This window comes from Cannabis sativa, chromosome 4 (assembly GCF_029168945.1).
Source record: "Cannabis sativa cultivar Pink pepper isolate KNU-18-1 chromosome 4, ASM2916894v1, whole genome shotgun sequence".
In the NCBI taxonomy this organism is placed as follows: Eukaryota; Viridiplantae; Streptophyta; class Magnoliopsida; order Rosales; family Cannabaceae; genus Cannabis; species Cannabis sativa.
In genome coordinates this window covers 69,244,601-69,266,689 of record NC_083604.1, presented here as the reverse complement: position 1 = coordinate 69,266,689, position 22,089 = coordinate 69,244,601, and the positions used below count along the sequence as shown (strand labels likewise).

The 22,089-nt window shown below is 32.7% G+C and overlaps 1 long non-coding RNA gene across 1 annotated transcript; it reads right to left on the bottom strand.

The window, feature by feature from the left end:
- Window positions 1-15,248: 15,248 nt before the first annotated feature.
- Window positions 15,249-18,582, bottom strand: LOC133037352 (uncharacterized). Its single transcript, XR_009687454.1, has 3 exons — window positions 17,780-18,582; window positions 16,992-17,103; window positions 15,249-16,356 (listed from the first exon to the last, which is right to left on the bottom strand). It is a non-coding gene; the product is annotated as an uncharacterized LOC133037352 (long non-coding RNA).
- Window positions 18,583-22,089: the final 3,507 nt, after the last annotated feature.

The following is a 22,089-nucleotide window of genomic DNA, read 5'->3' as shown; positions in this document are numbered from 1 at the left end:
TTAGGAAACCTTACATTGGGTGCAGCGGGATATAATGACTCCTTCCGTTCAAATATCTAGCCCTTGATTCCTTTCTGTAGCAGAGCATTATCAATATCTGAACCTGGATCTCTTTCTCTGAATCTTTGATGCTGAAACTCCTTCTTGCTAAAAGTCTTTCTTCACGATCTTCCTCACTATGATTGAGGTATCACTTGCTGTGTGTGGGCACTACTCATACACTAAGGATTTCAAAATTCAAGAGGAAGAGAGAGAGAGTGGGTTCAGCCAAAGATAGGGAGAGAGAAGGCTTAGGTTTTTCTGATTCAGAAAGTGTCAGAAAAAAAGTGTAATTTTCCTGAAGCCTTCACTATCTATTTATAGCATTCCACTAGGGTTAGGTTTGAATTATTTGGCATTAAAATAATGAAAATATCAGAGGGAAAAAACCTACAAAAGTGGACGGCCCTATATAGTGGATTTGTGCCTCACTTTTTGCAATTTTGCAGTTTTATCTTTTCTGCATCTCATTTTCTCAAAAACGCCAATTTTCTAATTCAACCATTTAAATGCCAATTCTAACTATTTAATAACTATAAATAATTATTAAATAATATTTTCATTTATTCATATTTATTAATTGAACCATACAAAGTATCATAATTAACAAATATGCCCCTATAAACTCTTTCTTTACAATTTCGCCCTTACTTAGTGAAAATTTCACAAATAGACATAGTCTAAATTGAGAATTATAATTGATTAATCAAAACCAATTACATGAGTCTTACAAGCAATATTATCTCAACTAGTGCGGGGACCATGGGTCTATATAACTGAGCTTCCAATAAGCAGATCAAGAATTTATTACTAAAATTCACTAACTTATTAATTCTTCGTTGAATCCACGCATAGAACTTAGAATTGCACTCTCAGTTATATAGAATGCTCTATATGTTCCACCATATAGACACATCATTAGTTATCCATTGTTATAATCCTAATGTGATCAATGATCCTCTATATGAATGATCTACACTGTAAAGGGATTAGATTACCGTAACACCCTACTATGTATTTTATCCTTAGAACACTTGACCCCGTATAAATGATATTTCAGCTTATGTGAAATGAGTACTCCACCATTTATGTTCGTTTGGTCAAGCTCGAAGGAGATCATCCTTTGCTTACTATTCGCCAGATAGAAGCTATAGATTCCATGTTTATGATAGCGCTCCCACTCAATTGCACTACCGTGTTCCCAAAATGTACGTATCACCCTGACCTAAAAGTAGGCTTAACTAACAAATTAAAGAACACGAATAGCCTTTCAAGATTGAGCCTAATCATAACAGGATTAAGATCATTTGATCTAGGATCAACTAGGCGATATTGACTTGAATAGATATTACGGTAAGTTTAATAAATCTAAGTCAAAGTTCAATATCGGTCCCTTCCGATGCATACTCCATGCATCTAACCTGAGCTTTACTTTAACCAATGCTCTGGATAGAACATAGCATTTCTCCAAATGCAAGTAAACTCTGTTGTAGATTATCATATCAGTAAAACCCTATGTCTGATAAATCTAGGAAACTTTATTCACATAGTCATGTTTACTTTCCAATGTGTTGACGGCACAATAAACAGGATCAAGTATGTGAAAAGGGTTTCAGATGAATTTATACATTATGTACATATAATCATGAAATAAATCATGTGAACCATGCAACATCAAATGTTATTTCTGATCTATATTAATAAGTAAATCTGATTATATTGAAATGAGTTTTATTTAGGACATTAAACCCAACAACCCCTATCAGTTCGCAAGATCTTTAATGTTTTACCCAATTGGTTTTGAGTCAATGCGTGAAAATCCTGAAACTTTTCAAATGTTTCAGATTTCTTATGCATAAGGTAAATATGTCCATATCTAGAGTAATCGTCAATGAAAGTGACAAAGTACTCATAACCACCTCGGGCTTTTACATTCAAAGGTCCGCAAACATCTGAATGCACTAACCCTAGGGGTTGTTTGGCACGCTCTCTCTTTGCAGAGAAAGAACGTTTGGTCATCTTTCCTTCTAGGCAAGACTCGTAAACAGGTAATTCACCTAAGACGACATTTTTCAATGGACCGTCTTTGGTTAGCCTATTTAGTCTGTCATAGCCTATGTGACCCAAACGTAAATGCCATAGATATGTTTCATTATCATCATCGATCTTTTACTTTTTGTGGTTTCTAGGTTTAGCTACTTTAAAAAGTTCGTTATGTAGGGCAAATGGTGTTTCTAGTCTAAGAACATAAAGCCCATGTTCCATGGATACAACACAAATATGAATGTCATTTCGAGAAATGGTAGAACCAGATTCGAAAAATCTAATTTGTTTTGTTGCAATTGTAAGCATGAAACAGAAACCAAGTTTCTACTGAAATTTGGAATGTATAAGACATTGTCTAATTCTGAAATTCTGTTTTGAAACTTGAGTTTGGCTTTTCCTCTAGCTCTAACCGAAACCATTTTGCCATTACCAACCTTAAGTTTCAACTCTCCGGATTTCAAATAATTCCATTTCTCAAGCAATTGCAATGAACAACTTACATGGTTTGTAGACCCAGAATCAAGAATCCAAATGGATTTATCATTCTCTAAAACACATGATTCGAAGACTAAAGCATCACTGCTTATTCGTTTGTGAATTGTTGTTTTTGCTGGTTCATTTTGTTGTGAAGTATAATTTAAGGAAGTGGAATCACTTTCTCTTATCTTCTCAACTAAGCTTGAAATAGTAGGATTTATGGAGTTATGAACTATTTGCTCTTCAGAGTGAACAATTCCCAGCTTACCTGCTTTCTGAAATTTTATGTTCATCATGAGCATATGCGAAGTATTACTCTGACAAGGAGTTTATAACTTCAAGTTCATTTGCTAAGATATTAACTAGGAGTGGAATGGGATGAGGGTTATTGGCACTACAACACATCAATAAAACAGAAGTAAGGTTTTGGTTCAAATTCATACACAAGTTCAGAAAATAACGAATCATCACATATGTTATAAAAATATTAAATCTAACATAGTTTATTTTCTAAGGTTTCCAACATAATGAAATACAGTGTCCCGGTAGGCGAGAGTCAAAGATAACATTAGTTGAATAGAGTAGTCAGCTCATCTAAAATAAAACCATTTTAGCAACCTTTTATTCGATCAAAATTAGAATCCAACGTTGTCCCGGTAGGCGAGAGTCAAGGTTATTCTCACTTTATGAGCTTCCACCATTGTTTCATGTTTTATGAGTTTATCTCTAAGTAGTCACCGTAGGGGAGAGTCTAATAGAGACGAAAACTCACAAAACACTTATCAAATAAAATCTTACGGTATTAAAAGTTTTCAACGAATAACCATCCATAGGGGGACGAAGTATAGCGTCTCGAGGTTATATTGAAAAAATTTAACTATTGTAAGACCAACAATGGAGATCGAATATCTTTTTGATTAAAGCTCATTATTTAAAACAATATGTATTTTATTTAATCATCTGTTCCATATTTTAATAATGAAAAATTACAAATTAAAGTTGGTTTAAATAAAAAATCAACTTTAATTAAATTTCAATTATTATTTAAATTCGAAAAATAAATTCGAATATAATGGAACAAATTTGAAAATATCTCGTTTAAGTTGTTTAGAAGAATCTAAAAAATCAACTTAAATATCTTTCAAATTAGGTTTAATTAAATATAAAATTAAGTTGTAACCACTTAATTTGAAAATATTCCATTTTAAGTTAATATTTAAAAAATATCAACTTAAAAAATATCTAAAGAATCTTAATAACCAATTCCTAAAATTCCTCAACTTAATTTTGAAATTTGAAATTCAAAAGATATTCAGATTTAAGTTGATTAGTTAGAGATAACTAATTTTCAACTTAAATAGGAATATTTAATGAAAAATTTAAATTAAGCTTCAGAAAGAATCTAGTTGGTTATAATTCTATATTTAATTAAATACAAGAAAATACATATAGTTTAGCTTAGAATATAATTCTTTAAACTATGATTTTCTTAAATTAATTTCAAAATAAATGAAATTAATTATGTTGCTAATCAATTTTATTAGGTTAAACTAATTTAATTAACCTAGTACAGTTATCCAAATCAGGCAAATGGGCCTTCACAATTGGGGTAGTTCATGTCAGGGGGGTTGGGTTCAGTATGTCGTACCCACTTCTATGGCTCCCAACTCTCACACAAGGCCTAAAAGAGAGGAATTTAACCTTAAAATGAACAACTGTTATTAATTGAATAGGCCCAAAAGCTAAATGGGCCTAAATAAAATCTATCAAAAAACTATGATATTTTATTTAGCAACAACAACCTATATGCATCTATAACAAAATTAAACATATAGGCTCACACAGGCACACATTTGGATGGATCCTATCATGTTACTAGGTCATACACAGATGAAAGAAGATTGTAAAATTTACCTGATACAAATTATTTACTTGACCAATTGAACCATGGGTTAAAATCAGATCATTGGATCTGTCAACAAGTTAACCACGGCTATTTGCAATCAAGCAATAATAGGTTTTATAAAACTTACATACAAGCTAAAACACATACTCCTGCAACAAGACGAATTGGATAGTTGGATGTAGGATTTATTTAATTTTAAATAATTATTTTACGAAAATATTTAAATAATAATAAAAATATTTCGGTTTTAAAAAAATAAAATAATAATTAAAAAAAATTTAAAATTAAACCTACAATTTTTGAAAAATTAGGTTTCAACTAACCTAAATATCATTTCAAAAATAATTGCTAACTACCTTTTAAATTTTTTAAAAATTATTTTATAAATTAAATATAAAATAAAAAAAATAAATATTTTTCAGATTTTATAATTTAATTTAAATAAAATAACAAAAATTAAAAAAAATTAGCAAAATATCTTACTTCTATTTAAAATAACATGATTATAATAATCTTATTATAAATTTAAATAAGGTCAAATATTTAAAAAAAAATTAATTTAAAAAATATTTAATATCTGACCTTTAAATTTAAAAGAGAAGATAAAATAATCAAATTTAAAAATAAGATATAAAATCAAGCAAAAAGATAGATATTTACTTGTTTTCAAATTCAAATTACACTAATATCTAAAATTAAATTTAAAAAAATCAAATTAATTTATTTCTGATATTAGATTTGAAAATTGAAAAATAAAAATTAAAATACAAAACTACACAAAAAATCGGAAGTTAATTCCATAAAATAGCATGAAAAATCGAAGAAAAACGAAAAAATTGCGAGCTGTGCGGACAGTATGCATTGCATACTGTCCGCGCGCGGGCGTAAGGGAGGCTGACCGAGAAACGTCGGCGCAGGAGGCTGCATGCAGCCTCTCCGCGCGTGGAAGCCTCAGTTTTAGACAAGAAACTTGTCTGTGCGCGTGTTGTCCGAGAGACAAGCCCTCGTGCGCGCGCGTGGGTAGATGCACGCGCCTCATATTTTTCAAAACTTCAAAAAATCATAACTAATTCAAATTAAATCGAAATTGAGTTCTGTAAAAAAGTAAATTGCTTAATTTTTTCCATACTATCTAATAAAAATAATTCCAGAAACAGATATTCAATTATTTTTCACGAAAATTCATAAACATCAATCAATCATCAAACAACACTCAAAACAACATGATACCATCCAAAACATCAAACAAATCGTTTTAAGTCCAAATTTCTTGCAAGAAAATCAATTACCATGGCTTTGATGCCAGTTGTTGGAAATTATTTTACCAGGATCTTAGATCTACTCACAAGTATGTTGATTAACACCCTAAATATGAACTTCTAAAACAATTATGAAATAAACACATATAAAGTATGAGAAACCTTACATTAGGTGCAGCAGAATAAAATGTCTCCTTCCGTTCATATCTCTAACCCTTGTATCCTTTCTGTCGCAGAGTATTATCAAGATCTGAACCTGGATCTCTTTCTCTCCTTCTTTAGTGCTGAAACTCCTTCTTGTTGAATGTCTTTCTTCATGATCTTCCTCACTATGATTGAGGTATCACTTGCTGTGTGTGGGCACTACTCTAACACTAAGTGGTTTCAAAATTTCAAGGAAGAAAAAGAGTATGAAGTGGCGGCTAGGGTTTAGAAAGAGAAGGCTCAGGTTTTTCTCTGAAGGAAAGTAGAAGTAAAAGTGTAATTTTCCTGAAGCCTTCACTATCTATTTATTGTTGGAATTTATTTTACCGGGATCTTAGATCTACTCACAAGTATGTTTATTAACATCCTAAATAAGGACTTTCTAAAACGATAAATTAAACACATATAAAGTTTAAGAAACCTTACATTGGGTGCAGCGGAATATAATGACTCCTTCCGTTCAGATATCTAGCCCTTGATTCCTTTCTGTAGCAGAGCATTATCAATATCTGAACCTGGATCTCTTTCTCTGAATCTTTGATGCTGAAACCTCCTTCTTGCTGAAAGTCTTTCTTCACGATCTTCCTCACTATGATTGAGGTATCACTTGATGTGTGTGGGCACTACTCATACACTAAGGATTTCGAAATTCTAAGGAAGAAGAGAGAGAGTGGTCAGCTAAAGATAGGGAGAGAGAAGGCTCAGTTTTTTTTTTTTTTTTGATTCAGAAAGTCTGAAGAAAAGTGTAATTTTCCTGAAGCCTTCACTATCTATTTATAGCATTCCACTAGGGTTAGTGTAACGCCCTAATGCTAAGGCACGCTACAGTGCTTTTTCAATAATTGTGCAATCTTTGTTAATCAAAGAAATTTCTCGAAAAACGTGTCAAACTAAAACTTTTGCGTTAAACATTAAACTTTGTAATTTAATAAAATATTTACAAATGCCGGGATCCCGATTTTTAAAACTTTACAAACTTTACTTTTTAAACATACATTCCAAAATATACAGATTACAGGTCGCACAGCGACTTTCAAAATACAACTCCCAGATGTCCTGAGACCGAACACTCCAGGTCGCGCTGCTTGACATGTACAATCTCACCCGAGCTCAGGTTCACTCCTGTTCAGCCTTCGCCTTTCCTTTACCTACACATGGAAGCAGAAACTGTGAGTCAACAGACTCAGTAAGAAATGCATATAACATATCATATAATTTCCGACCTGTAAATAGGCGCCCATACACCTATTTACAGAGCTTAACAGATGAGTATGAACGTTCTAACTGGGACACGACCATGTACCATGTACCACATACACTCATTATACCTTCGTATTAGTATAGGTAAGGTATGACCGCACCCTGAGTACTATCTAGTGTTGTACCACAAACACCTTGTACCTTCCCGTACAAGTGCTGGTAACACTATGATGTACTTCCAAACATCACACACCTTACCAATGCACTCCGTACCACAACCGTACAAGTGTTGGTAGTGTATGAATCATAATAAATAAGCATGTATACATATTAACACATACATACATTCAGATAATCACATCATACATTATACACAGTTCTTACCTGTTTTCCGAATTCAAGTGTGCTAGCCGACCTGAACGAAATTTCTGTGCTAGATGGATGCCCTAATCACATTTTGAAACCGGGTAAGTCACATGATTAAAACCCTAATCCCGGGAATCCCAAAACCAAAACCCTAGGTTCTGCTATACTCTAAAGGGGTTATTCTAACTCTGGAAATGGGGAAACACCCAACCGAGGTACTGAAATGGACAAAAATTGAGAAAACGAAGTGTTCGGGAATCCTGCCAAAACCGGCAAACCGGTTTTTGGGGCATGGCAAACCGGTTTGCCGGTTTGCACCAGTATTCCCAAAACACTTCCTTCTTTGCTCAATTTTCCACCAAATGATACCAAACTTTCCAGAGCTCCTAAACAATACATACACAATAAATCCCAGCCAGTAATTCACAGAAAAACACAATAAATAACAACTTGCCATTAAAGCTTAAAGCTTGAACTCAAAGCTTAGAATTGCTCAAAACCAACAACCAATCTCTAAACCAGCTACCATGAACTAGAATCAAGCTAAACAAACCCTAAAATTCGAACTAAGCAAACCTTAAACCCTAACAGCCCCTATAACCCAAATTCACCATTTCAACCTAACTTCAAAAGCTTGAAAAACAATAACCAATAGGCTAGGGCTTTACCTCACTTGCAATAGATTGAAACCTTGCTGAAAAATCCAAAGAAATCTCAGCCCTTCCCCTTGCTCTTGCTGCCTTCGAAGAGAGAGAGAGAGAAGAAAAAGCTTCTCAACCAATTTTTGCTAATTTTCTAATTTCCTTTATTTCTTTGACTTTCCTAACTTAGAAAAGGGTTTAATTAACTCTTTGCTGCCAAAAAAAATGGCTAGGTGTCAACTAAAGGGACAGCCACCTATTCCCCTTAATAGCAAAAGACTAAAATGCCCTTTAGACTTAAAACTAGGGTAGTTTTGAAACTAGGGGTAAAATGGTCAAATTCCATAACCCCGCTCAGTCCCGATAATTTATTTTCTCTAAAATATTTCCCACAATGAAATAAGGTTCTAAACTTACCCATGTGATCAATCTAGCCATCCATCGCATTTTCCGTTGTCGCCGAGCAAAAATTACAAAAATAACATATTACACATATAAGCTAGATAATACCCCTAGAGTTTAATAAAATCTCCGAAATTGAGAAATTATAACTCTAATATTTATTTCTAAATATTGGGGTCCACATTTAAATTAAATTCACAAATAATAATAAAATAATAAAAATTAGTGCTAATTGCCTTTTCTAATCCATATTACTAGGGCGGTCATTACAGTTAGATTTGAATTATATGGCATTAAAATAATGAAAAAATCAACTTAAAATAGCTACAAAGGTGGCCGACCATACACTAATGGATTGGGCCTTGCTTTTTGCAATTTTGCAATTTTAACACTTTTTGTATCTGATTTTCTCAAAAATGCCAATTTCCTAATTCAATCATTTAAATGCCAATTCTAACTATTTAATAACTATAAATAATTATTAAATAATATTGTCATTTATCATATTTATTAATTGAACCATACAAAGTATCATAATTAACAAATATGCCCCTATAAACTCTTTCTTTACAATTTCGCCCTTACTTAGTGAAAAAATTCACAAATAGACATAGTCTAATTTGAGAATTATAATTGATTAATCAAAACCAATTACATGAGTCTTACAAGCAATATTATCTCAACTAGTGGGGGGACCATGGGTCTATATAACCGAGCTTCCAATAAGTAGATCAAGAATTTAGCACTAAAATTCACTAACTTATTAATTCTTCGTTGAATCCACGCATAGAACTTAGAATTGCACTCTCAGTATATAGAATGCTCTATATGTTCCACCATATAGACACATCATTAGTTATCCATTGTTATAATCCTAATGTGATCAATGATCCTCTATATGAATGATCTACACTGTAAAGAGATTAAATTACCGTTACGCCCTACAATGTATTTATTCCTTAAAACACTTGACCCCGTATAAATGATATTTCAGCTAATGTGAAATGAGTACTCCACCATTTATGTTTGTTTGGTCAAGCTCGAAGGAGATCATCCTTTGCTTACTATTCGCCAGATAGAAGCTATAGATTCCATGTTTATGATAGCGCTCCCACTCAATTGCACTACCGTGTTCCTAAAATGTACGTATCACCCTGACCTAAAGGTAGGCTTAACTAACAATTCAAGGAACACGAATAGCCTTTCAAGATTAAGCCTAATCATAACAGGATTAAGATCATTTGATCTAGGATCAACTAGGCGATATTGACTTGAATAGATTTTACGGTAAGTTTAATTAAATCTAAGTCAAAGTTCAATATCGGTCCCTTCCGATGCATACTCCATGCATCCAACCTGAGCTTTACTTTAACCAATGCTCTGGAAAGAACATAGCACTTCTCCAAATGCAAGTAAACTCTGTTGTAGATTATCATATCAGTAAAACCCTATGTCTGATAAATCTAGGAAACTTGATTCACATAGTCATGTTTACTTTCCAATGTGTTGACGGCACAATAAACAGGATCAAGTATGTGAAAAGGGTTTCAGATGAATTTATACATTATGTACATATAATCATGAAATAAATCATGTGAACCATGCAACATTAAATGTTATTTCTGATCTATATTAATGAGTAAATCTGATTATATTGAAATGAGTTTTATTTAGGGCATAAAACCCAACATTTATAGCATTCCACTAGGGTTAGGTTTGAATTATTTGGCATTAAAATAATGAAAATATCATATGAAAAAACCTATAAAAGTGGTCGGCCTAGGCAATGTGGATTTGGGCCTCACTTTTTGCAATTTTGCAGTTTTATCATTTCTGCATCTCATTTTCTCAAAAACGCTAATTTTCAAATTCAACCATTTAAATGCCAATTCTAACTATTTAATAACTATAAATAATTATTAAATAATATTGTCATTTATCATATTTATTAATTGAACCATACAAAGTATCATAATTAATAAATATGCCCTAAAAACTCTTTCTTTACAATTTCGCCCTTACTTAGTGAAAAATTCACAAATAGACATAGTCTAATTTGAGAATTATAATTGATTAATCAAAACCAATTATATGAGTCTTACAAGTAATATTATCTCAACTAGTGGGGGGGACCATGGGTCTATATAACCGAGCTTCCAATAAGCAGATCAAGAATTTATAACCTAAATTCACTGACTTATTAATTCTTCGTTGAATCCATGCATAGAACTTAGAATTGCACTCTCAGTATATAGAACGCTCTATATGTTCCACCATATAGACACGTCATTAGTTATCCATTGTTATAATCCTAATTTGATCAATGATCCTCTATATGAATGATCTACACTGTAAAGGGATTAGTTTACCGTTACACCCTACAATGTATTTTATCCTTAAAACACTTAACCCCGTATAAATGATATTTCAGCTTATGTGAAATGAGTACTCCACCATTTATTTTTGTTTGGTCAAGCTCGAAGGAGATCATCCTTTACTTACTATTCGCCAAATAGAAGCTATAGATTCCATGTTTATGTTAGCACTCCCACTCAATTGCACTACCGTGTTCCCAAAATGTACGTATCACCCTAACCCAAAAGTAGGCTTAACTAACAAATCAAAGAACACGAATAACACTCTTGAGATTGAGCCTAATCATAACAGGATTAAGATCATTTGATCTAGGATCAACTAGGCGATATTGACTTGAATAGATATTACGGTAAGTTTAATAAATCTAAGTCAAAGTTCAATATCGGTCCCTTCTGATGCATACTCCATGCACCCAACCTGAGCTTTACTTTAACCAATGCTCTGGAAAGAACATAGCATTTCTCCAAATGCAAGTAAAATCTGTTGTAGATTATCATATCAGTAAAACCCTGTGTCTGATAAATCTAGGAATCTTTATTCACATAGTCATGTTTACTTTCCAATGTGTTGACAACACAATAAACAGGATCAAGTATGTGAAAAGGGTTTCAGATGAATTTATAAATCAAATAGACAAGCAATTGATAAGATGAACCAAAACATACACAAATGAATGAAAAATACTTCTGTTTCTTTATTGATGTTGAATAAAATGGATTATATTGAAATGGAGTTTTATTTACGGCATAAAACCCAACAACAACAGCATCAAATAACTGCGGTTCAAACCTACTTTCCTGAGCCAACAACCAATTATAAAGTGTAGACCTAGCCATTCGAACCACATCCGCAGCTTGAGAAGAACGACCCTGCCAAAGAAGCTCATTTCGGGCTTTCCAGATACCCCATGCCACCATCAATAGCTCATCCACCAAGGCCACTGTAACGCCCCGATTTCCCGAGACGTCACACTAGCTAGTCCGTTTAAAACCATTTAAGATAAAGACAATAAAAGACTTCTTTAATGAAAAATAACTAAGCATGAGATCTCATTATTTTTAAAACAAAACATTTATTTATTCATAACCTTAAAATATAAAGCTTTACAAAAACTATTTGAATCATAATCTTTAACGAAATATTTTTAAACCAAAACATCGTGACAATCCCCTAACATGTAATCCACGCCTCGAGCTCGCCATCCTCACTGTTTAGTTTTGTTTTTGCCTGCACACAAAGTACCCGTGAGCTAACGCCCAGTAAGAAGAGCTATGTAGGACATAACCCCCCCAACCAGATAACATAGTCATAAGTATAACAATATCACAACATCAAATCAATTCATACCATACTTGCATACATATACCAACATATCATATCACATACTATTCTCATATACAATATAACATCATATCACAATGTAATCTTAATGCATGCTATACTCACACATATAACACATAGTATTTTATCACACATTGTCCTCACATACGATAATCTACTCCCACTCATGTTGATCAGACATGAAGTGTAACTTGCCCTGCCTTGTGCTGTTCTCACACTCGGCATCCAATAGGGCAATCCCTTTTCACAAGTTGTACTCACCCATGAAAGGATAACCTGCAAGTAAACCCATACAAGCAGCCAAAAATATATCCTGCAGTGCTACGCTCACACCAGCAGCAGAAAACCTATCCAATAAGTGCTATCCTCACACAAACAGTCAAAAGCCTTATCACTATCACACACTAATAACATTAGCATAAAACAACAATCTACCATAGAATAAAACATGTAAATACAAACCCATAATACAGTTGTATGTTTCAACATACACCCTGTGCACCGATGTCCACTCTTCTTACCTCAGTTGTTAAGAACACCTTCTTGCTACTCCAAGCACCTCAATAAATTTTCTTGTTGAGGACAAGATCCTCAAATCCCACTGCTTAAGACTTGTTATCTCGTCACTACTACCTATAACAACACATGGTTCAAGGCCCTAACATTAAAATTCGTACTCTTACAGTACAACAGAAAGATCACTATTTTTGACCAACAAATATACTAATTCAGTGAAAGTTGTCTTCATAAAAATTATAGAAAATTTCATTATATTTCCAATGATATAAAGATCATTAAAAATGGATTAAAACTGAGGGAGTTATGATTGTTTTACTGAAACTATTTCTGAGAAAGAATATGGAGTAACGAATTACACAACTTAGCAAAAATACAAACTTTTGACATTGAATGGTTCAGAACTAGAAGATAACATCTTCATCAACGTTTTAGGAAATTAAATTCCCTTTCCAATGATATCAAAATCTTTGAAATTGGAATTATATTCAAAGAGATATTACAATTTTACCAAAACAGTTTTGCAAGAACAAGATTCAAGAAACGAATCACATGATATTGAATAAAACTAACTTTTTCACATAGTATGACTTCGAATTAACAAAAAGTTTCTTCATAAAACTTATGGGAAATCGAATAAGCTTTCCAACGATATAAAAATCTCTAAAAACGGATCAATATCAAGAGAGATATCATCACTTTACTGAAACTTGTTTTTCTGAAAACGAAAAAATATAATAGATCCGAACCCTAGATAACATTTAGCATTATTGAGCAAGAAAATATTTCATACCTCTTCACATATTTCTATTCGATGTCTCAAGCCCGCAAGCCTTGATTATAAATCCAAAACTTTAAGAATGAAGGTAGAAAATAAGAAGAATTGTGGAAGGTTTGAGAGGAGCAAACATGAAGAAGAATGAGGCTTTGACTAATTGGTTTAGAGAGGAAAAATAAAACTATGATAGTTTAGGGTTTGATAAAAAGATTATGAGATATCGTATTCTGATAGGTTTAGGTTAACTAAAAATAATAATATATAATAAAATGCTAAAATATTATTAAATCAACAAATATCTAAATTTTTAAATTTTAAAAGTAAGCCCTTTATTTCGTAACTTTAGGCTCAGTTTTCACCTAGAAAAATTCCGAATTATGATATAACTATTTCTACAAAATTTATAGATCTTTGAATTATCTTTCCAACGCCACTGGAATCACCTCAATCGGAGCTCTAAAACTCTAGATATGATCATTTTAGTAAAACAGTTTTTAATCCTTCGAATTTATCAAAACCTACGAATTTTTGTGACATTAATTCCATTATAATGTTATTTAATGCACTTCATACAATAGATTAAACCCACTAAATAATCTATAAAACTCTAATAGACTTTCATATTGGGCTTTAATTGAGTAATTATCCTAATTCGTAAAAACACCATAATTTTACCTTGACACTTACTATAATTTCAACTATGTTTAGAAATCTATCAATACTATTCTAAGCAATAGTCTCTATTCACTATTAGTAGAAATAAATGAATATTTATTCTCACACAAATTGTATAACAAATAAAATTTAAAATATATGTATATTTTTACCGGGTATTACATTCTACCCTCCTTAAAGAAATTTCGTCCTCGAAATTTAACTACCAAATACACGAGGGACTTCATGTTTGTCACCACTTATTACATGACCTCCTTATCTACCTTATGGACCCAACAAATATGTACTTAACTTTTATCTTATTGGTCAAACTACAACACATATAACATATACAGCCTAATTTAAGTATTGTGATTCCTTTATATATTACTTAAATAACAAACATACTCCATCACAATACTTACATATACGTGCTTTAAATACATAAATTTTGCAATAACATGCTCGCAATTTTATATAAAAAAAAACTCTTCTCTTATGAACATCCTTATATGCCACTTGAGAACACATTATACAATACAAAAATAACAAACAACAAGGAGTAGGGTAGAAGAACTTATGCAAACTTCTCTTTAATTGTTCCCATTCTTTCATTGAATGTTAATTTTTTTTTTTTAACTTAATTTCCTCCATAAAGCTACAATTCCGTTATTATAGTTACGTAGCATAATTATTAAGAATGTTGCCCTACACATAACGATCCAATATATCATCAACAAACCGATGTCATTCAAACAGACCACATGTCTTCTATAAATTACATGAACTACATGTAAGCTAAAGATCGTTAAAGGTCTTCTTACACATGCAAGCTAGCCAATATATAGGCTTAGAAGCATACAAGTTAACATACTCTCAGGAATGAGCTACATGCATATCACTATAAAAGAAACATTTACTAATCCATCCAACTAATGAAATATGAATAAAATTTTCTATCAAAATCACTCTTTCTAAGAATAACTCGAGAACGAAAAATCGCTTAATCCAATTCTCATATATATTTTTCTTTACTCGCTTAATCATATACCATTTATTTGTACTAAACGGAACCATTACATATATGTAGGGATCACAACACTAACATCATACTCATAGCACAATCATAGCAATAACATATAAAAATTATTTCAATCATATCATGTCTTTACCATAACATTGGCATATCATAGCCATTCCTTACATAACCTGGGCCTAGCCTGGCCTTACAATATCCTGGGCCTAATCTGCCCATATAATAACCTGGGCCTATGTAGCCCTACCATTGTTATAAGATAGGGTATCTCTATATTCAACAGTAACATCACTGTATCATACCCCACTATAACAATGTCAAACACGAATCAGACAAATGTAGGGTAGGGTATCTCTACATTCAACGGCCTTATCCCGTATCATACCCCACCATAATAATTTCAAACACGACTCAGAAAAATGCAGGGTAGGGTATCTCTACATTCACCGGCCTTACCCCGTATCATACCCCACCATGGTCCCTCACTTTACCTGCGACGTTAGCATACAACTTGCAGCATACAACACACAATATATGAATGCAACATACAACATATACAAGTCAAAACAACCCTAATCAATATATCAATTCATAAACTCATATTGTGTCCATACCACACATTCTCAGTACCACATACATATTCATAATAACAAAGCATAAACCATATTCCAATACATAAAGAGTTTAAATTTATGCAAATAAACACAAACAAAACTATCTAATTTCCTTACGAATCACGGGGCTACTGACTGTCACAATCACCCCCCTTACGGGGTCCGACGTCCTCGTCGACCACACTTTCGGCTGGGTCAAGGCTCTGATACCATATTGTAACGCCCCGATTTCCCGAGACGTCACACTAGCTAGTCCGTTTAAAACCATTTAAGATAAAGACAATAAAAGACTTCTTTAATGAAAAATAACTAAGCATGAGATCTCATTATTTTTAAAACAAAACATTTATTTATTCATAACCTTAAAATATAAAGCTTTACAAAAACTATTTGAATCATAATCTTTAACGAAATATTTTTAAACCAAAACATCGTGACAATCCCCTAACATGTAATCCACGCCTCGAGCTCGCCATCCTCACTGTTTAGTTTTGTCTTTGCCTGCACACAGAGTACCCGTGAGCTAACGCCCAGTAAGAAGAGCTATGTAGGACATAACCCCCCCAACCAGATAACATAGTCATAAGTATAACAATATCACAACATCAAATCAATTCATACCATACTTGCATACATATACCAACATATCATATCACATACTATTCTCATATACAATATAACATCATATCACAATGTAATCTTAATGCATGCTATACTCACACATATAACACATAGTATTTTATCACACATTGTCCTCACATACGATAATCTACTCCCACTCATGTTGATCAGACATGAAGTGTAACTTGCCCTGCCTTGTGCTGTTCTCACACTCGGCATCCAATAGGGCAATCCCTTTTCACAAGTTGTACTCACCCATGAAAGGATAACCTGCAAGTAAACCCATACAAGCAGCCAAAAATATATCCTGCAGTGCTACGCTCACACCAGCAGCAGAAAACCTATCCAATAAGTGCTATCCTCACACAAACAGTCAAAAGCCTTATCACTATCACACACTAATAACATTAGCATAAAACAACAATCTACCATAGAATAAAACATGTAAATACAAACCCATAATACAGTTGTATGTTTCAACATACACCCTGTGCACAGATGTCCACTCTTCTTACCTCAGTTGTTAAGAACACCTTCTTGCTACTCCAAGCACCTCAATAAATTTTCTTGTTGAGGACAAGATCCTCAAATCCCACTGCTTAAGACTTGTTATCTCGTCACTACTACCTATAACAACACATGGTTCAAGGCCCTAACATTAAAATTCGTACTCTTACAGTACAACAGAAAGATCACTATTTTTGACCAACAAATATACTAATTCAGTGAAAGTTGTCTTCATAAAAATTATAGAAAATTTCATTATATTTCCAATGATATAAAGATCATTAAAAATGGATTAAAACTGAGGGAGTTATGATTGTTTTACTGAAACTATTTCTGAGAAAGAATATGGAGTAACGAATTACACAACTTAGCAAAAATACAAACTTTTGACATTGAATGGTTCAGAACTAGAAGATAACATCTTCATCAACGTTTTAGGAAATTAAATTCCCTTTCCAATGATATCAAAATCTTTGAAATTGGAATTATATTCAAAGAGATATTACAATTTTACCAAAACAGTTTTGCAAGAACAAGATTCAAGAAACGAATCACATGATATTGAATAAAACTAACTTTTTCACATAGTATGACTTCGAATTAACAAAAAGTTTCTTCATAAAACTTATGGGAAATCGAATAAGCTTTCCAACGATATAAAAATCTCTAAAAACGGATCAATATCAAGAGAGATATCATCACTTTACTGAAACTTGTTTTTCTGAAAACGAAAAAATATAATAGATCCGAACCCTAGATAACATTTAGCATTATTGAGCAAGAAAATATTTCATACCTCTTCACATATTTCTATTCGATGTCTCAAGCCCGCAAGCCTTGATTATAAATCCAAAACTTTAAGAATGAAGGTAGAAAATAAGAAGAATTGTTGAAGGTTTGAGAGGAGCAAACATGAAGAAGAATGAGGCTTTGACTAATTGGTTTGGAGAGGAAAAATAAAACTATGATAGTTTAGGGTTTGATAAAAAGATTATGAGATATCGTATTCTGATAGGTTTAGGTTAACTAAAAATAATAATATATAATAAAATGCTAAAATATTATTAAATCAACAAATATCTAAATTTTTAAATTTTAAAAGTAAGCCCTTTATTTCGTAACTTTAGGCTCAGTTTTTACCTAGAAAAATTCCGAATTATGATATAACTATTTCTACAAAATTTATAGATCTTTGAATTATCTTTCCAACGCCACTGGAATCACCTCAATCGGAGCTCTAAAACTCTAGATATGATCATTTTAGTAAAACAGTTTTTAATCCTTCGAATTTATCAAAACCTACGAATTTTTGTGACATTAATTCCATTATAATGTTATTTAATGCACTTCATACAATAGATTAAACCCACTAAATAATCTATAAAACTCTAATAGACTTTCATATTGGGCTTTAATTGAGTAATTATCCTAATTCGTAAAAACACCATAATTTTACCTTGACACTTACTATAATTTCAACTATGTTTAGAAATCTATCAATACTATTCTAAGCAATAGTCTCTATTCACTATTAGTAGAAATAAATGAATATTTATTCTCACACAAATTGTATAACAAATAAAATTTAAAATATATGTATATTTTTACCGGGTATTACAGCCACTCTACCCCCTACCAAAAATGCCTTAAACTAATCAGCAAAGGTAGCTTCTACAGAAAACTGCAGCCCCACACCAGACCTATTCCAACAAGATTGTGAAAATGACATCCAACCAAAACATGGATAATGGTTTCTTCATCAGAGTTGCAGAACACACAGCGGGGGTCAACAGGAACATGTTTAGTACGTAACTGGGAACGAGTTGGTAAACACCCCGAGATGGCTTTTTACGCAAAGTGAAGAACCTTGGGAGGAACTTTGACTTTCCATTGAGCCCTCCATAATTCAGACTCCAACTGAAGGCCCCATTCACCTTTCAACTCTTGGAGATAGTGATAAGAACTCTTGACCGAGTAAAAACCTCTCGGCTCCTTACTCCAAAACCAAGAATCAACATTAACATGATCACTTAGTGGAACCTGAATTATCAAGCCAATATCCTTTGCCTCAAACAAATCATGTAAAACCTCAAGATCCCATTGCTCACGATCAATATGCATCAACTGTGATACCGTGCTATTCGCCAAAGCAGGATGGGTAGAAACAACACAAGGATACACATCAGAAATCAACCAAGGAACATTAAGCACATGGGTAAACATACCAGACCCAATCCTCCTTCTAGCACCATCACGGACCAACTGTTGGGACTCAAACACACTCCGCCAAATAAAGCTTGGGTTATTACCTATCTTTGTTGTAAGGAAATTTCTATTTGGGTAGTAACGAACCTTGTAAATGCGTCCCACGAGAGAGTCTTCATACAGAAGAAGACGCCACCCCTGCTTTCCTAACAAGGAAAGATTATAATCACGTAAATTACGAAAGCCAAGCCCACCTGAATTCTTGCTTCTGCAAAGACGTCGCCAACTAAACCAGCTTACACCTTTTGTTCTGTTAGTAGAGGACCCCCACCAATACTTTGACATTAAGCTCTCAAGGTGTGAACAAGTCTTGAGCGGAAGAAGAAACACAGTCATAGCATAGGTTGGCAAAGCTTGAGCAACCGTTTTGAGCGAAACCTCACAGCCAGCTTTTGATAACAACCGACCCTCCCAACTTTGTATTCGCTTGAGCATCTTATCTTTGAGAAAACCCAAGATTGCATCCTTATTCTTCCCCATAGTACAAGGGAGACCCAAATAGGTACTTTGCGCATCTGCCATGGGCATCCTCAGCATAGCACACATTCTATCCCGAATAGCAAGAGGAGTGTTGGAGCTGAAATTATTTTGATATTATTTAGATGTTATTTTCCTGTTACTTTTATATAATTTTCTTATTGTTTTTGTGTTGTTTCTATGAAAAATTCTTTAAATGTAATAAATTAAGAAACTTAAATTATCTCTATTAATAAATTAGGAAACTTATAAAAATACTATAAAATGAGGAAAATTTTATAAAAATATTGTGACACGACATTTTTTATATTTTTACCGTACTAACTTTACAAAAATACTTTTATAAATTATAAAAATATTGTGTTTCAGTAAAATAAAAAAATCTCTTTGAGAAATACCAAGTCTTGTCTCTTGAATTATTTTTGACGTAAAAAATTATACCTAAACTTTTGAGAATATTAAGTTTGTGCTATTCTGTCTTGTTCTATTCATTTTTAATAACGGTGGATTGACGCGGCTATTATCTATCTCGCGTGGTTGTACACATATGAAATATTTAGTTTTTTTTTATTACCAATAAATTATATAGTTAGATTCATGGCTTTGAAATCTTATTTTGTTCATACACAAGAAGAATTTTACCCTTTATTTTTGTCTTCTTCCTCCTTTCTTAAATCTTTCTTTTCTCCCATTCAAGCCCAATCTATTGTGGGATCACTCAAAATCGAAGGACTTTGAAAGGTTGAGGTGAGATTTTAGACATTTGTTTTGTGTTTTCTGTTTTTGTATCACAAATTTTTTTTACTTAGTTTTAACAACTTGATTTATCTTTTTGTACTATTAGATTGTTTCTTCATGAAATTATAAATTGAAAAACAACTAAAAAATAATATAAAATAACAAAATAAATGCACATATATACAATAAAAATATTATCTAGAATAAACTAAAAATAGATACGATAAAAAAATACATAAACTAAACAATAACTGTACAAAAAAACAATTAAGTGTGTGATTTTCTTCTCTCTCTCTCTCTCTCTCTCTCTCTCTCTCTCTCTCTCTCCATGGGAAGGAGAAAGAAGGAACATCTGAAGCTTGAGATTAGGACTATTAGTTTCGTGGAGCTAGAGCATAAGTCACCATAGTAGGAGCCCCCTTCGATCCAACCAACTGTGGATGTGTCGAGCTTCTCAAAGGATTTTCCTGATACACATTTAGAATTAGGCATCGATTTGGGATCGTAGATTGATACGGAAATGATTAACTATGAATTGAATCTTGGGTTGAGGAGGCTGTTGATTTTCAAGCTACTGCTAAGGAAACATTGAGTAAATTCAAGGTAAATCAGGTTAGGACCCCCTCAACCAAATTTGAATTCACTAAACCATTGAAACAAGGTGATCAATTAATTGCTAGAATTGATATGAAAGAGGTTGAATATGAAGCTTCTTTCTGGAAAAGTTCAAAGTTCAGTTGTGTGTCTAGTTCTCAAGGCTAATCCTCTATTTCTTCTTTTTAAAGGTTTTATTAAGGGTAAATGGCGGCAAAATTCCGTAAACTTTCATTTTTGTTTCACTTAAACCCCAAAACTCAAATTTGGGCAGTAAAACCCTCAATACTCCTATTCTGTTAGCAATTTAATATTTCTGTCTATTTTATGTGTTAAGTGTCATGTTGGACTGGACACAGTTTACACGTAGCATAATTTTATTGGTCCACGTAAAAAATTATTTTAAAAAAAATTAAAAAATTAAAAAAAAATTATAAATTAAAAAATAATTTTCTCTTTTTTTTTTCTTTCTTTTTTTCCTTTCTTTCCTTTTCTTTTTCTTTTTTTTTTTACTTTTCTTTCTTTTTCTTTTCCTTTCTTTTCCTTTTTCTTTCGTTTGTTCATAACAGCACCACCACCATCACCATCCACAGACCGAATCACCACCACCACCTCCGACCACCATCAATACAAGTACCGAAACCACCACTACTCACCAACACAATCAGTGTAACTTATTTTCAAACCCAAATCACACAGAAATAAAATTTAAACAAAACCCAATCTAAGAAACAAACAAACACACATATATACATATGAAGTTCCAAACCCAGATCTGAAAATACCTAAAAGAAAATTAAACAAACCCATATCACATAAACTCAAACAAATAAATACATGCATATCTCAAATCCATGGAAGAAACAAAGTAACAAACCCATATTGAAGAAAAAAAATCTCAGATCCAAAAACGAACCTACATCTATCAACACTATAGCCATTGATCCCATTGGTCAGTGCTTCCCACGGAAAAGAATAAGAGCGAGAAAAGACGAAGAAGACAAAGGAGAAATCCAGAACGAGAGAGAGAGA